General features: G+C 48.8%; 1 long non-coding RNA gene across 1 annotated transcript; it reads left to right on the top strand.

Annotated features, from left to right (window-relative positions):
- Window positions 1-2,403: 2,403 nt before the first annotated feature.
- LOC123831758 lies at window positions 2,404-12,924 on the top strand. The gene is made up of 2 exons (XR_006787953.1): window positions 2,404-3,608; window positions 12,219-12,924. It is a non-coding gene; the product is annotated as an uncharacterized LOC123831758 (long non-coding RNA).
- Window positions 12,925-14,527: the final 1,603 nt, after the last annotated feature.

Here is a 14,527-nt window from a genome sequence, read left to right as displayed (position 1 = left end):
GACTCCGGCAAGGCACTTCCTCTCTGTGCACTGGTGTCCTCAGCTGTTTAAGGAGGAAAGTAAGAGTATCTACTCCCCAGGCTTGTTGTGAAGATTAGAAGAGTTAACATGTATTTACACAATGAGTTAATATAGAAAGTGTTTCGATATGACACAATACTAGTAAGTGCTCCATATGTGTTGACTATTATCATTACCCTTCACCAAACCTTGTGGAAAATTTCTCAAACACAGGCTGACATGTGTTTTGTTTTTCTTATATTGCCAAGTGAGCTCATCCTAAACAGAATATCGGTACTTCTTTACATACAAGCCTAGGGGATGATGAACCACGTAAGGAGTGTCTGGGCGGCACCGATGTGCGCCGCCTCAGCCAGTGACGACAGTGGGCTGCCTGCACCTTGGTAAGAGCGATGCTGCGTTGCTGATGGCAGTGTCCAGAGAACTCAGAAGGGTAAATGACCGCGAGACACACACGCTCCGCTTGAAAATGGGTTTAGGGTTATTTACACTGGGGTTGAGTTTCAGTGTGGCATTGGGGTGTGTGTGAGACGGGGTTATGGCTGAGAAAGGGTGTGAGTGACACAGGGTTGTGGGTGAGACAAGGTCTAGGTGAAACCGAGTTTTTGTGTCGACGGACAGTGGTGTGCTGGCTACCGTTTGACCATTGTTTCTCCAACAAAAACAAGGGACTCTGATTTGTAGCATTTCATTCTCTGTGGTGTCAATACTCCTATAATGGCAGCTTCAAACTACCAGTGAGATGGCACCATAAGCCCCTTTGAAAGGGCTGAGAATGCAGAGTCTGGGGTTGAGTTTGAGCGCCTCCGCCGTTTCTAGGCTTGGTAAAACCAGAAAGGAGACGGAGAAGCTGCCAGAAGAGAAGAAAGAGGGAAATCGAGACATTGCATTGTCAAAAAAAGCTAGAGAAAAAAAAGTGTTGTAAGAAACAGTGTGGTCAACAGGATTGACTGCTTTTGAAAAGTTTGAACAGATTCGCTCACAGAAGCCATTGTGCTCCACAGCGCCACCTAGAGCCCTAATGGATCAGACAGGGCATCAACCCAGATTCATCCACAACCCCTGTGAAGGGGCATCCAGCACCTTGGCCTGCTCAGGTGCCCTTCCCTACTCCATAACAGCTTCTCCTCCCTGTGGAAAACAATGCTCCCTCCCCAGTCAGGTGGTTCTGGTCTCAGTGAAGGCTTCCCACAGAGCATGGTCGGATCATAGGAGCAAGCTAAACCAATCAGGCGGGTCTTCCGGACTTGTGTCTTGGCCTCCAATATCCATAAACTGGCGTGACGTTGGCTGCTGCTGGCCATGTGGTTTCCTGCAGTGGAAGAAGCCTGTCTGACGTAGAAGCTCTAAGCAGAAAGGGAGAGAATATTTAAGTCCCCGAATCTAGATCTACTCTCCAAAGAGGAGTCGATAAACAGCACTTACATGCCAGCTCTACTCTAAACACTGTGCAATTATCGACTCAGTAATCCCAAGAACCTCAGGAAGGCACTACTTGGGTTAGAGATGAGAAAGTTTGCCCAGCGTCTCAGAGTGTAAGCGCTGGGATTTCAAACTGGGCCAGATCATTCTTTGTTGGGGGTGGGGGCTCTCTTGTGCTTTGTGGGATCTTGAGCAGGATCCTGGCCTCTCTCCAGAGATGCTAGTAGCACACCTTCCCCCTAGTCGTGACAACCAAACGTATCTGCAGCGCAGCGGAATGTCCCCAGGGAGGGAGGGTTGCCCCCCCGGTCGAAAACCACCGCAGCCACTCTCCTGCCTCCCACGTTCTTTCTGAATTGCTCTTGTTGAGTCACTCAGTTCCTGTGCTAACCACAACACAGGGTCACCGAATCTGTGTGTCAACTACAAATAACACTGTATTTCTCACACCCGGGGTCACCTACAGTGCATTGTTACCTAGACTCTGTGTTGTCTAAAACCTCATGGCACCTACCAGTCTGTGTCTTAAGACTTCCTGTCATCCACTGTCCTGTCACAGATCTGTGTAAACCAGCACCCAGTGGTCCCTGCCCTCTGTCATCGACCACGGTTTCATGGAGTCAGGGCCACAGAGTTCCCCACAGACACGAGGCACAAAATATTCATGGAGGCAGGAAGACAGAAACACAGGCACACAACACAAGGCAAGGGGGGGGGCAGAGAAACCCAAAGAAACAGGGAGACTCACAGAGACAGGGACAATAAGAGGTCCAGCCCCTACAAGGCCACAGCTGGTTATGCTAAATGGGTCACTGGGGACCCACCGAGGTCCCTCCCCCACCTCTGGATTAGACCTGGGGGTGGGGAGGCCAGATTCTGAGGGTAAGGAGCTTAGACCCAGTGTGACAGCTAATCGCCCACACAAGGCCTCTGTCTAGGTCACCAAGCCCTGGGCAGCCCTATCCACCACGTTTATTCTTCTGCTCCTCCATCAGGTGCTCCACTGACAAGATCTCATCCCGGACATGCCACAGGGGCACGGGGAGAGGCAAGAGGTCAGACCCTCCCAGCTTCCCCTCTAGTTCTGCCCCCAGGATGCCAGGAGGAGGAAGAGGCGCCCAACAGCACCTGGAGCGCTAGTGAGGGCTGGGGGGCGGGGTCTGGACAGAGAGCTGGAGTTTCCCACTCTGACTGTCTCAGAAAGAACCCGGCTGAGACCAGAGAAACATCTTCCTCTGAGTTGAGAGACGTGGTGGGGAGTGGATGATCCCTCCTTTTCTGGACCCTCTAATCCACAGGACCCCTGAGCATTACCAATATGAGAGAATGGGGCCTGTGTTTGGGGGCACTAAAGGGCTTTAAAGCAGCCCCACCCCACCCCATGCTGGCCTGGCCCGGTTGCCATGGCGATGCCCCAGTTGCTCCAGAGGCAGCTGCTGGTTCTTGAAGTGGGGGTGGTGGGGACAGTGGATCCTTGAGCTGAGGTGGGTTGGGGTGAGAGGTCAGTGTTGTCTGGGAACATTCTTGACCATGGCAGGAGCTGAAAGCCCAAGGTTCGTCTCACTCCTGCTTCTGTCAGTGCAGGCCCCTCTCCACCAGCTCCCCTCACCTCCAGGCTCCACGCCCTCTGCTGCCCCCGAGAGGGGCTGTCTCCCAGGCTTGGGGCAGACAAACCCTAAACATGACATGGCCTCCGTGGAGGCTCAGAGGCAAGGACCCCAACGTGAGGACTCAGTGGGGGCTCAGTGAGGATCAGTGCTGGTCTCTCCAGGCAGTGGAGCTGCGGTACTGAAAGCAGTTGTTGAAGTACTCATCTTGAGATGGATAGCTTTTGAAGGTATACATTTAAAGGAATCAAAGGTCAATGCCGTTCCTCGAGATTTCTCTTAACCCCTCTGAGGTTGCGTTTTCTTGTTCATAAAAGAGCGTCTAGCTTGTAGAGTCGTGGTGAGGATTAAGTGAGAAAATGAGTTAAAGTTAACACAGGATGTGCTCAATAAATAGTAGCTTTTAAAAAAAAAGTGTGCTTAGAAACAGAAGAGAGGAAACGAAGCAGGAACACCAGTGAGTGGGCAGAGGCGGGCCAGCCCGCTGCTGTGGTCTGCCCCGGAGGCAGGAGCGGTCAACTCTTCTCACCGAGGAAGACCAGGCTGCACAGGGAGAAGGTAACAACACACACATTCCCCGATGGAGAGAGGACGTCGCCAGCCACACTGGGAACAGGCTGGACATCTGTAGTTTGTATGCACTGTAATGGAAGCAATAAAATAAGCTTATTTTCGGTACTACATTAATAATAACAAAGATCTAGGACAAAAACAAATAAGAACTCCTTTTTTAAATTGAAATATAATTAACATATAACATTGTGTAAGTTTGAGGTGAACAAGATGTTATTTTTATTATTTTTTTAAAAATCTCCTTACCCAAGGATAAGTTTATTACATTATTTTGCTCTTTGTATTTTTATTCTATTTTTTCTGTTACCGTTTATGCCCTTTCCCACTCCCAGCCACCCACCTCCCCTCTGAAATCGCCACACTATGGTCCGTGTCCAGGAGTCCTTTTTCTTTTTTGCTCCATACCTCCACCCCCTACCCCTCCACCAGAGCTGTCAGCCTTCTCTCTACCTGTGAGTCTGTCTCTGTTCTGCCTGTTAGTTCAGTATGTTCATTAGACTCCACATGTGGGTAAATCATTGATATCTGTCTTCCTCTAACTTGCTTATTTCACTTAGCATCATGTTCTCCAGGTCCATCCATACCGTTGCCAAGGGTAAAATTTTCTTCTCCTTTTCAGCTGAGTAGAACTCCATTGTGTGATGTTCCACAGTTGTTTTATCCACTCGTCTACTGTTGGATACTTGCTCTGCTTCCAAATCTTGGCAATTGTAAATAATGTTGCAATGAACATAGGGGTGCTTATATTCTTTTGAATTAGGATTTTGGGTTTCTTCTGATAAATTCTCAGAGGTGGAATCACTGCATTATAGTTTTAATTTTTTTGAGGAAACTCCATACTGCCTTTCACAGTGGCTGCACCAAGCTGCTTTCCCACCAACAGTGCACAGGGCTCCCCTTTCTCCACGTCCTCACCAGCACTTGTTGTTTGTTGATGTATTGATGATGGCCATTCTGACCAGTGTGAGATGGTATCTCACTGTGGTTTTAATTTGCATCTCTCTGATGATTAGTGATGTTGAGCATCTTTTCATACATCTATGGCCTTCTGTATGTCCTCTTCAGAAATGTGTCTATTCAGGTCCTTTGCCCACTTTTTAATTGGATTGTTTTTTTATGTTTTTATAAATTCTTTATAAATTTTGGATATTAACCTCTTATCAGGTATATCAGCAATTACATTCTCCCATTGAGTAGGCTGTCTTTTTATTTTATTGATGGTTTCCTTTGCTGTGCAAAAACGTTTTAGTTTGTTGTAGTCCCATTTACTGCCTATGTTTTCTTCTAGGATTTTTATGGTTTCGGTTCTAACATTTAAGTCTTTAATCCATTTTGAGTTTATTCTTGTGTGTGGCGTGGGAAGGTGGTCTAGTTTCATTTTTCTGTGTATATCTGTCCGATTTTCCCAACACCATTTATTGAGTAAACTATCTTTAGCCCATTGTATGTGCTTGCCTCCTCTGTCAAATATTAATTGACTCTAAAGGTGTGGGTTTATTTCTGGGTTCTCTATTCTGTTCCATTAATCTATATGTCTGTTTTTATTGATCTATGCCAGTACCACGCTGTTTTGCTTACTATGGCCTTATAGTATAGTTTGATATACTTTGTTTTCTTTCCCAAGATCTTTGTTGCTATTTAAGGCCTTTTGTGGTTCCATATAAATTTTTGAAATATTTGTTCTAGTTCTGTGAAATATGTTATTGGTATCTTGACAGGAATTTTTTTAAATTATATTTTATTGATTATGCTATTACAGTAGTCCCAATTTTTCCCTTTGCTCCCTCCATGCAGCACCCCCCCAATCCCTCAGGCAATCCTCCCCACCATTGTTCATGTCCATGGGTCATGAGTGTAAGTTCTTTGGCTACTTCATGTCCTATACTGTACTTTACATCCCCATGGCTAATTCTGTAACTACCTATTTGTATTTCTTAAGCCCCTCACCTCTTCACCCATTCCCCTACACCTCCCTCCCATCTGGCAACCATCAAAATGTTCTCCATTTCCATGATTCTGTCTATGTTATTCTTGTTTGCTTAGTTTAATTTTTAGCTTCAATTCCTGATAGATATGTATTTTTTGCCATTTTGTTGTTCATAGTTTTGATCTTCTTTTTCTTAAATAAGTCCCTTTAACATTCATGATATAATGGTTTAGTGATATGAACTCCTTTAGATTTTTCTTGTCTGGGAAGCTCTTTATCTGCCCTTCAATTCTAAATGATAGCTTTGCTGGGTAGAGCGATCTTGGCTGTAGGTCCCTGCTTTTCACTACTTTGAATATTTCTTGCCATTCCCTTCTAGCCAGCAAAGTTTCTTTTGAGAAAGCACCTGACAGTCTTATGGGATCTCTGCTATAGGTAACTAACTTCTTTTCTCTGGCTACATTTAAGATTCTCTCTTTATCTTTAACTCTTGGCATTTTAATTATGATGTGTCTTGGAATGGAACTCTTTTGATCCATTTTGTTTGGGACTCTCTGTGCTTCCTGGATTTGCATGTCTATTTCCTTCACCAGATTAGGGAAGTTTTCTTTCATTATTTTTTCAAATAGATTTCCAATTCTTTGCTCTTTCTCTTCCCCTTCTGGTAACCTTAAATGAGAATGTCTGACCTCTTGAAGTTGTTCCAGAGTCTGCTTATGCTATGCTCATTTTTTTCAATTCTTTTTTCTTCTTGTCATTCTGCATAGTTGTTTTTTGCTTCCTTATATTCCAAATCATTGATTTGATTCTCTGCTTCATCCACTTTACTGTTGTTCCCTGTAAATTGTTCTTTACTTCAATGAGTACATCCTTTGTTTCTGACTGGATCTTTTTTATGCTGCTGAGGTCTGCACTAAGTTCCTTGAACATCCTTATAACCAATGTTTTGAACTCTGCATCTGATAGCTTGTTCATCTCTATTTCATTTCACTCTTTTTATGGAGTTTTGATCTGTTCTTTCATTTGGGTCATGTTTGTTTGTCTCTGTTTTGGCAGCCTCCCTGTGTTTGTCTCTATATACTAGGTAGACCTCCTTTGACTCCATGTCTTGGTAGTCTGGCCTAATGTAATAGGTGTCTTGTAGAGTCTAGTGGCACAGCTTCCCCTATCACCCAAGCTGGGTACTCGAGGTGCACCCTTCATGTGGGATGAGTACGCCCTCCTCTTGTTGTTGAGCTTTGGTTGCTGTTGGCAGATCAATGGGAGAGATTTACCCAAGCCAGTCAGCTGCAAGGACTGGCTATGACCACCAACCACCACCCTCCATGGAGGATCAGCTATGCAGGGGCAGAGTGGTGGTGCTTTGACATGGTCTGTAACTGTCCACTGGGTATGCTGGTCCTGGGGTTTCCCAGGTGATGCAGGCCAAGGCCAGCCCCCACCTGTATTTTGCCTTGGTCACCCTGCCTAAGATATAAAGCAATCTGAGATTACTGCTACTTGTGTTGGGCTTGGTGATTCCCAGGTGAAGCCAAGCTGTGAATCTAGTCTGGCTGCTGCTAGTGTCTGGCCTGAAGCTCACTGAGGCCAGCTGTTGCTTGTTTGATAGGATTTAGGAAGTTGTGAAGCATGAGCTAAGACAGGGGTATCAAACTCATTTTTACTGGGGGGCCACATCAGCCTCGCAGTTGCCTTCAAAGGGCCAAATGTAATTTTAAGACTATATGACTGTAACTACTCCTTAAAAGTTAAGCGAGAGCTTGGCACTGCCGCCGAGTAGAAACAAGGTACCAGGCCGGATCAAACAAGGTGGAGGGCCAGATTCGGTCCATAGGCCTTGTGTTTGCCACTTGTGAGCTAAGACCAGCCATTTATGTGGGAAAGCACCTTGGATGGGCCCGTAATTTAGGTGGGGTGGAATCTCTGGGGATCTCCAAGGTGAGTCAAACAGTGTTAGCCAGGTTGATGAAGTCACAGATATGGCACCAGCTTGCTGGCTCTTCGGGGGGAAGGCTCAGAAAAGTTGACTGTGGCCTCTGCTCACCTTGATGCCAGCCACTTCAGTTCCTCCCTGTAGGCCCCTAGTGCCTTTCAAGCTGCTGCCCCCTCTGCTGGAGCTCAGAGGGAGTAAGTCTGAGTAGGTGAATTCTTTTGTGGGTTCTTTAAGAGGAACTGCTTGAGGCTCCAGCAGTTTCTCCGCAACTCAATCCCTGCTGGGTTTTGTAGCCAGAAGCTATGCAGATTTACGTTCCTGCCACTGGTACCCTGGGCTGTGGGGCCTGGTATGGGACTGGGACTCCTCACTCCCGAGATATACCTCCCAAATTTTTATCCACCATACGTGTGAGGGACCAGCCCATTCCACATCTGCCCTCCTCCTACCCGTGTGCATGGATGTGGTTTCTTTAATCTGTAGTTGTCAGGCTTCTATTCAACTTGATTTCTGAAGGTTCTGCATGATGGTTGTTGTCTATTTTAGTTGTAATTTTGATGTGGTTGTGCGAAGAGGTGACCTATGTCCATCTACACTGCCATCTTGACCGGAAGTTCTATTGGGTAGCTTTGCACTTCGAATAAATCTTTTATCTATGCATGACTTGATTCTAGTACTAGCCATTTGGTTCAGTGATGAATATTGAATCACTAAGTTATGCAGATCTTCCAAATATTGACACATTTCATGTCACAAGGCAAAAAAAAAGCCACATGCATTTGTTAATATCATTACCAATCTCATTAAAATTGAGAAGCTTTCAAACTTACAGTAGCAGATAGAAGTTTTCCAAATTCTAATTTTCATTTTAAAGTTTTAATTTTATCATTGGCAACAAACACGAATAGTTTTTTCCCCCTTGAAGTGACAGGCTCACTCCATTCGCTTTCCAGAAAACGTATCCAAAATGTCCAAGTCTGCATTTTTTTTGTCATTTGTTGTTTTAAGTAAAACTAGTGTTCAGTAAAGAAGTGACTTTCGGCTCACAACTCTGCCTCGTAAGTCCTTTTCCTTGAGATAATGATCACCCTTCAGTCAGCAGCAGACATGCTTTCTATACACTTCCCCTTCGTCACGCAAAGTATAAAGACATGTGCTCAAGGGTTAAAAGTTAAAATTAATAATTTTACTGCTTCACTAAGGAAATTTCTAAGTGAAACTAGCCCTTTTCTTCCTTCCTTCCTTCCTTCCTCCCTTCCTTCCTTCCTTCCTTCCTTCCTTCCTTCCTTCCTTCCCTCCCTCCCTCCCTCCCTCCTTTTTTTCCTGTGCATGAATCCTGGCAGAGACAAATGCAAGGACTGCCAGTACAGTTGGGAGCCACGCCTTGATTCCCTCTGGGTGCCAGCAGCCTTGCCCACTGCTGCTCTTGCATCATCAGCACAAATATCAGCAAAGTGAAAACAGCAAGTAACAATTTAGTATTACTATGAAAATGATTTTTGCCTTGTGGATCCCCTGTAAGGATCTTGGAGACCCCCAGAATCTGTGATTACCACCTTGAGAACAAATGAGAACTGACCTGCTCAAATTAAAGAATTAGAATAGCCATGTTTACTTTCCTTTCTAATGACTTTTCCGAGATATCACACAAAGGTTTATAATATGCTTTCAACAAATATCCCATGGAAAAAAAATGAAAACCAACTCCATTTGTGGTACTATTTGCATTACTTCCAAAAAAAGAAAAAAAAAGCAGGGGAGAGGGGAGAATGAGAACAGGGCAGGCCCACGGGAGCACATCAGGCACGAGGAGTCATCCATCATGCGTGTCCTGGGAAGGCAAAGGCAAGGGGCGCTGGGAACTCAGGGCCCTCTGTCACCTCCCCCGACACAGTCCCGCCAGCCACACCACGCCCCTGCACACCACACACACACTCACACCACACACACACGTACACCACACACAAGCAGACTGATCTCACACAACACAAATGGCGAGCCCAACCATGCTTATACTTGTGCAACGCATGCAGCCACACCAAAGTGACACTCCACCTCATTGTGCTCAAAACCAATTCACACTCTTTTATAACTGGGAGTCGGAGAGATTCAGTGGCCATACAGCCAATCACAGTTTCACTCAGACCATCAGTACGGCACATAAAGCCTCCGCTGGGCCACCACGCGGCCATGTGTGCATGATGTTCGCAAGGTGAGAGCGTGGGTTTTAGGGACCAGCCGACCTGGCTTCGACTTCCAGCTCTCCCACTCGCTGGTTCTGTAATCTCGGGAAGATTATTTCCTCTCTCTCAGGTTTCGTTCTAGGAAATGGAGATAGTTCCTGCCTTGTAAACTTCATGCGAGGATGACATAAAATAACCAGTCAAGTGACAGCGTCTTGTCTGGCCAGATGTGCCCCGGGGATCCAGTCATAACTGCCACATGTGGCTTGTCACCAGAGGATCCCAGGTCCCCACGGTGTCTTCAGGGATTACTAGAAGAAACCATGCCAGAAAGGCCAGAATTCTTGGAAAGGATCCCTGAGGCGAGCGCAGACTGGGAAGGTGTGGGAATGTGTCCCCATGGGCTGTGCAGCTCCTGGAAACCCCAGTGAGGCCCAGGCCACCCAGACGTGCTCTGGGTAAGTGGGCACTTCCTGGGGAGCCTCCTGATCTCTCCTAGGCGGAAGATGAGTGTTTCCTGTACACCAGCTCTCCTCTGTGCTTCTTTCACACATCTTTAATCCTCACAACAATACTATGATTGAGTCACTGCTAATAGTATTCTAATTACAGGTTATTACAGAAACTAAGATCCCAGTTTACCCCTTATTAAGTGGAAGACCTAGGACATGAGGGTGGGCAGCCTGGCTTCAGAACCATGTTCCTAACCCCTGCTCTACATTGCTCTCCTGGGGACCCTTCCCCTCCCTCCTCCTGGGGCTCTGCTAGGACTCTGGTCCCAGCTGTCTGTGCTGGAGCTCAGCCAGCTCCAGCTGACCCTGGCCCCTCTTCCAGCCAGCTCCCTGCCTGCACCCTGGGCCAGCCCATGGTAAGAGGCTTATCAAGCATGTGGGGGGGACAGATAAGGCAGGGCCTTTGCACACGGCCTTATCCAGCCCTGCCATCCCCAGCTGCTGGGAGTTGTGTGGAGGTACCTACAGATGCAGCCCCACCCAGCCAGCCAGCCAGCCATGTACCACCTACGCCTAAGCCTGGTGTCAGTGCCTGTGATGTCATAATTCCCTGTGATATCATAATTTGTAATGACAGAATTACTCTGTCCCTCCTTCCATTCTGAAGGGCTTACTTAGGTGAGATTGGGGGAAGTAGAGTCAGACAGGAGCCCTACTCAGGCTCCAGGTCAGCAGGCCAGGTTGGGTACACTGGGCAGAGGGGTGTCACAGGATTCCCCCCAGGGTAGATGGCTATTTTGGGTGTCAGTGCTCCACTCATAGCCACTACTCTTCCTATCTTCCCAATCCAAAGAATCGTTGGGTCTGACAGGCATACGGGCTTTGGGAGGAGTCTGCAGGCCTGCTGCCAGTGACTATGGGCATCAGCCCCTTGCTGCCCACAGGGAGGCCTGAGCCTCAGAACCTGGGGGTCTTAGGGAAGAGGGGCTTTACATCCCATCTCTTGGAAAAGCAGTGAGGCAGAGAGGGTTTATAATGATGTCTGGACAGATGGACATAATCAGACCCATTGTGACAGTCACAAATGTCAGCTTGCTGACACAGTCTATGCTCACAGCCGCGCACCAACATCATCACACGTCAACAGCCATTCATCCTCACAGCTGTGCCCTTGGCCACACAGCAGCCACAGACAGAAACGTGTTGACCCCCAGCAAGAGAGCAACAGTCCTATTGCCATAGGACCCAGACGGAAGAGCAGGAACCCCTTTTCTTCCGTGACAGTCTTCCTAGAGATGAGCCCGACCCCAGCACACTCACAGGTGGGGAGTAAATGGGCTCTCATTTCACAGGTCCTGCAAACCCGGGTGGGGCAGGGGCTGGAGGAAAAGCCATCCCTCCTGCAGCCCCTCTTGCCCTCTCCAGACCCAGAAAGGGAGCACTGAGGAAGTGGTGCTGCGGCCTCCAACACCACCACCAGCCCCAGGTTCGGTGACGGCCAATCCTCAAATAACACCAGTCACTGGAGGGACTTGGGTCGTGCCCGGGCACCACCTCCTCCCCTCTGGCTTCTTTTCCTGGGAATTGGGACACTGGGTCCCTGCAAGTTGGGTGTTAGGAAGCTTGAGTGTCCTGGATGTTGGGCACTAGGTATTGGGAACTCTGTGTTTTGGGTTTTTGACAACATGGGGAGCTCTGGCACCCTTCACATTGGGACTTCTGGTCTTGGGATCTCTAAGGTATTTAGGTGTCTGGCCATTGGATTGGATGTCAGGGCTGTCCCCTCAGGCAGGGCCAAAGTCAGTGTTTCCACCTGTGTGCCTAATTTTACCTGCAATCATTGAGGTCCAACCTGGAGCCCTGCTGTGGGCCCGGGGGGGTTGACTGATGCTGCGCCCGGGGGCAGGGCCAGGGAAAGCACAACCCGGTGTCTTGAGGGGCACATGGGGCCCTGGGGACAGCTCTTGGATCTAGACCCAATCTAACTTGTTCCTCTGCATTGGGACAGGGGAGGGAATGTGCCAGGCACTGACCACTGTGCTCCAAGTTCAAGGGAGGAAGAACCTGACAGCTGAGCCCATTGTCAATCATGTTTTCCAGCTCCTGGGGCCCCAAGGAGGTGGCGACCACTGGTGAAACCAGTATGCAACTCAGTGTCCACCCTCCCCGCACTTCTCAGCAGGGCTCCCAGCAACCCTTCACAGAGGTCCCAATGCTACCAGCTCCTGCAGCGCCCCCCAGAAGTGACCCACGTCTGGCCTCATCCCTATTTCCACCAGATGCACATCTGCACTGATCCTGAGTCCCAGCAGAGGCCTTGACCTCCTGCAGGTGGAAGACAAACGAGGAAGCCAACCAGTACTGGGGAGCTGAGGTTGGGTACCGGCCTCCAAGGAAACAGCGCTGAAACTGGAGGCCCGGAGACTCTGGGCCCGTGGTGGGCGGGGCCCAGCCTGCCTCGAGTTCTCCTGCCGCCCTGCCTCAGACCAGAGCAGGCCAGATATCTGACCCCAGCGGTCCTCCCGTCTGTCCTCAGGCTTGATCCCCCCTACTATACATACATGCCCTTCTCACCCCCTGAGCCAGCTGGCCCACGGCCAGCTCTGATCTGGGCTCAGCCCAGACCTGCCTCCCTTGGGGCCTCGTTCTGGTCAGGGAAAAAACAGCTGCTCCAGACCCTGTTTCGTAGAGATGGCTTTTCAAACTAGAATCTTTTCTCACAAGCCTCTTGGGATTTAACTCACCGTGTGGTTTCCTGAAACCCTTTCTGGATCTCGATGGGCAAAATACAACATCCATAAATATACTTTGTGTTATGTCATCTGTTTGTCTAGCAAAACCCTCGTGGGCAGTATCTCTAACTTCCCTAAACATCACAGGGATAATCTCTTTTCACCACCCCACGGGCTGAAGTGCTAGGCTGCCTCCCTGACCTCAGATTAATTTCAAACTCTGTCTTCCTCTCTCTTTGGCAAGGACTCAGAAGGCTGGATCCTGAGCACCCGGCCCCCAGCCTGGCCTGAGGGAGCCCCCACTGGGGGTCCTGATCTCAGTACCCTCCAGCCTCCCTTGTATGGTGTCTTGAGGTATGAGGTGGGGAGCCCCACTTTCCCTGGGCCGTGACAACTTTTAGAACTTTCACTGACACAGTGCCCTCTTCCCGCCACCTGCCCTCCCACCCTCAGTCAAGAGGGAAGGAAGCCATCACCCACCCCGCCTCACATTCTCCCTTGTCCCCACTCCGCTAATTGGGAGCCTCTTCCAACAGCTTCTTTCCTGCCTTCCTGTGTGGTGGCCCTTTTTGACAAGCCTCAGGAGGGAGGGAGAGATCAGAAGTTGAATTTATGTCCTGGCAGGAGAGGCAAGGAGGGCTCGGATCAAATCTGCCTGCTCCCCAGAGCTCGGCACATCCACACACCACCACACACAACTGCTGTGGTGCACGCCCGGTCACTCTGCCATAAGACCCTCCCACGCAGACCCACAGACACAGCAGACTGCTCGGGCAGAGGTGCATGCACACACACAGCACCCACAGTTCATTCACAGGAGATGATAAATCCCAAACACGTTATGCATACCAGGTGTGGGGACAAAGTGAAAATGGAAATCTTGCTGATGGGACCAGCCTGTCTTCCCAGATCTGATCAAGGCTCCGACAGCACCAGGCTGTCAATTCTAAATAGCAGGGCCCTGGGGACGTCAGTGTTGTGCACAGTCGGTCTGTGCCTGACACCTGCTATTGTCCTCAGTGCCTCCGACTGTAAGTTAATAAAGGCAATCTCCCTCGTCAACTGATCTCGTGCAAGTTTGGCACATGTGCCTCGGCAGCTTCTTCTTCTTCTTTACTACTGTATTAATTTATTTCTAGAGAGAGGGAAAGGGGAGGAGAAGGAAAGGAAGAGAAACAATCATTGCGAGAGAAACGGGGATCTGTTGTCTCTCACACATCCCCAGCTGCGGACGTGGCCTGAAACCCAGGCATGTGCCCTGACAGGGAATTGAACCAGCAAGTTTGGGTTTGCAGGACGACACCCAGACAGGGTGTGCCGCATCTTCTTGCAGGCTGGTTGTCCCAGGGAACGAATAAAACTTGTTTCCTGGCCAGATAACAGTGAGGAACAGACTCAGGGTGCAGAGGGGAGCCTATCCTCCAGGTGGTCCCTTCCCAAGCAGGTGTCCCACTCAGGAAGGGACAACAGTATTTGTTCTGATGGCCAGTGTTTACTGGCTCTTCTCCCCAAAAGCTGGAGGCTCTCACAAGGTAAGCAAATGGGGGAGCCCCTTTCTATCCCTGCCAAGCATTTGTCCCAGAGGCAGCCCGCAGCAATGTTTCACATGTAAGTATCTGCATTTCCTTGCTTGTCCTCTCCATTTCTCCAGGGAGGAAACTGAGGCTCGCCAAAGCT

This window comes from Phyllostomus hastatus, unplaced genomic scaffold (assembly GCF_019186645.2).
Source record: "Phyllostomus hastatus isolate PE091 unplaced genomic scaffold, TTU_PhHast_1.1 phas_scaffold_182, whole genome shotgun sequence".
Lineage (NCBI taxonomy): Eukaryota > Metazoa > Chordata > Mammalia > Chiroptera > Phyllostomidae > Phyllostomus > Phyllostomus hastatus.
The sequence above is the reverse complement of the archived record's forward strand: the minus strand, read 5'-3'. Positions and strand labels throughout refer to the sequence as shown.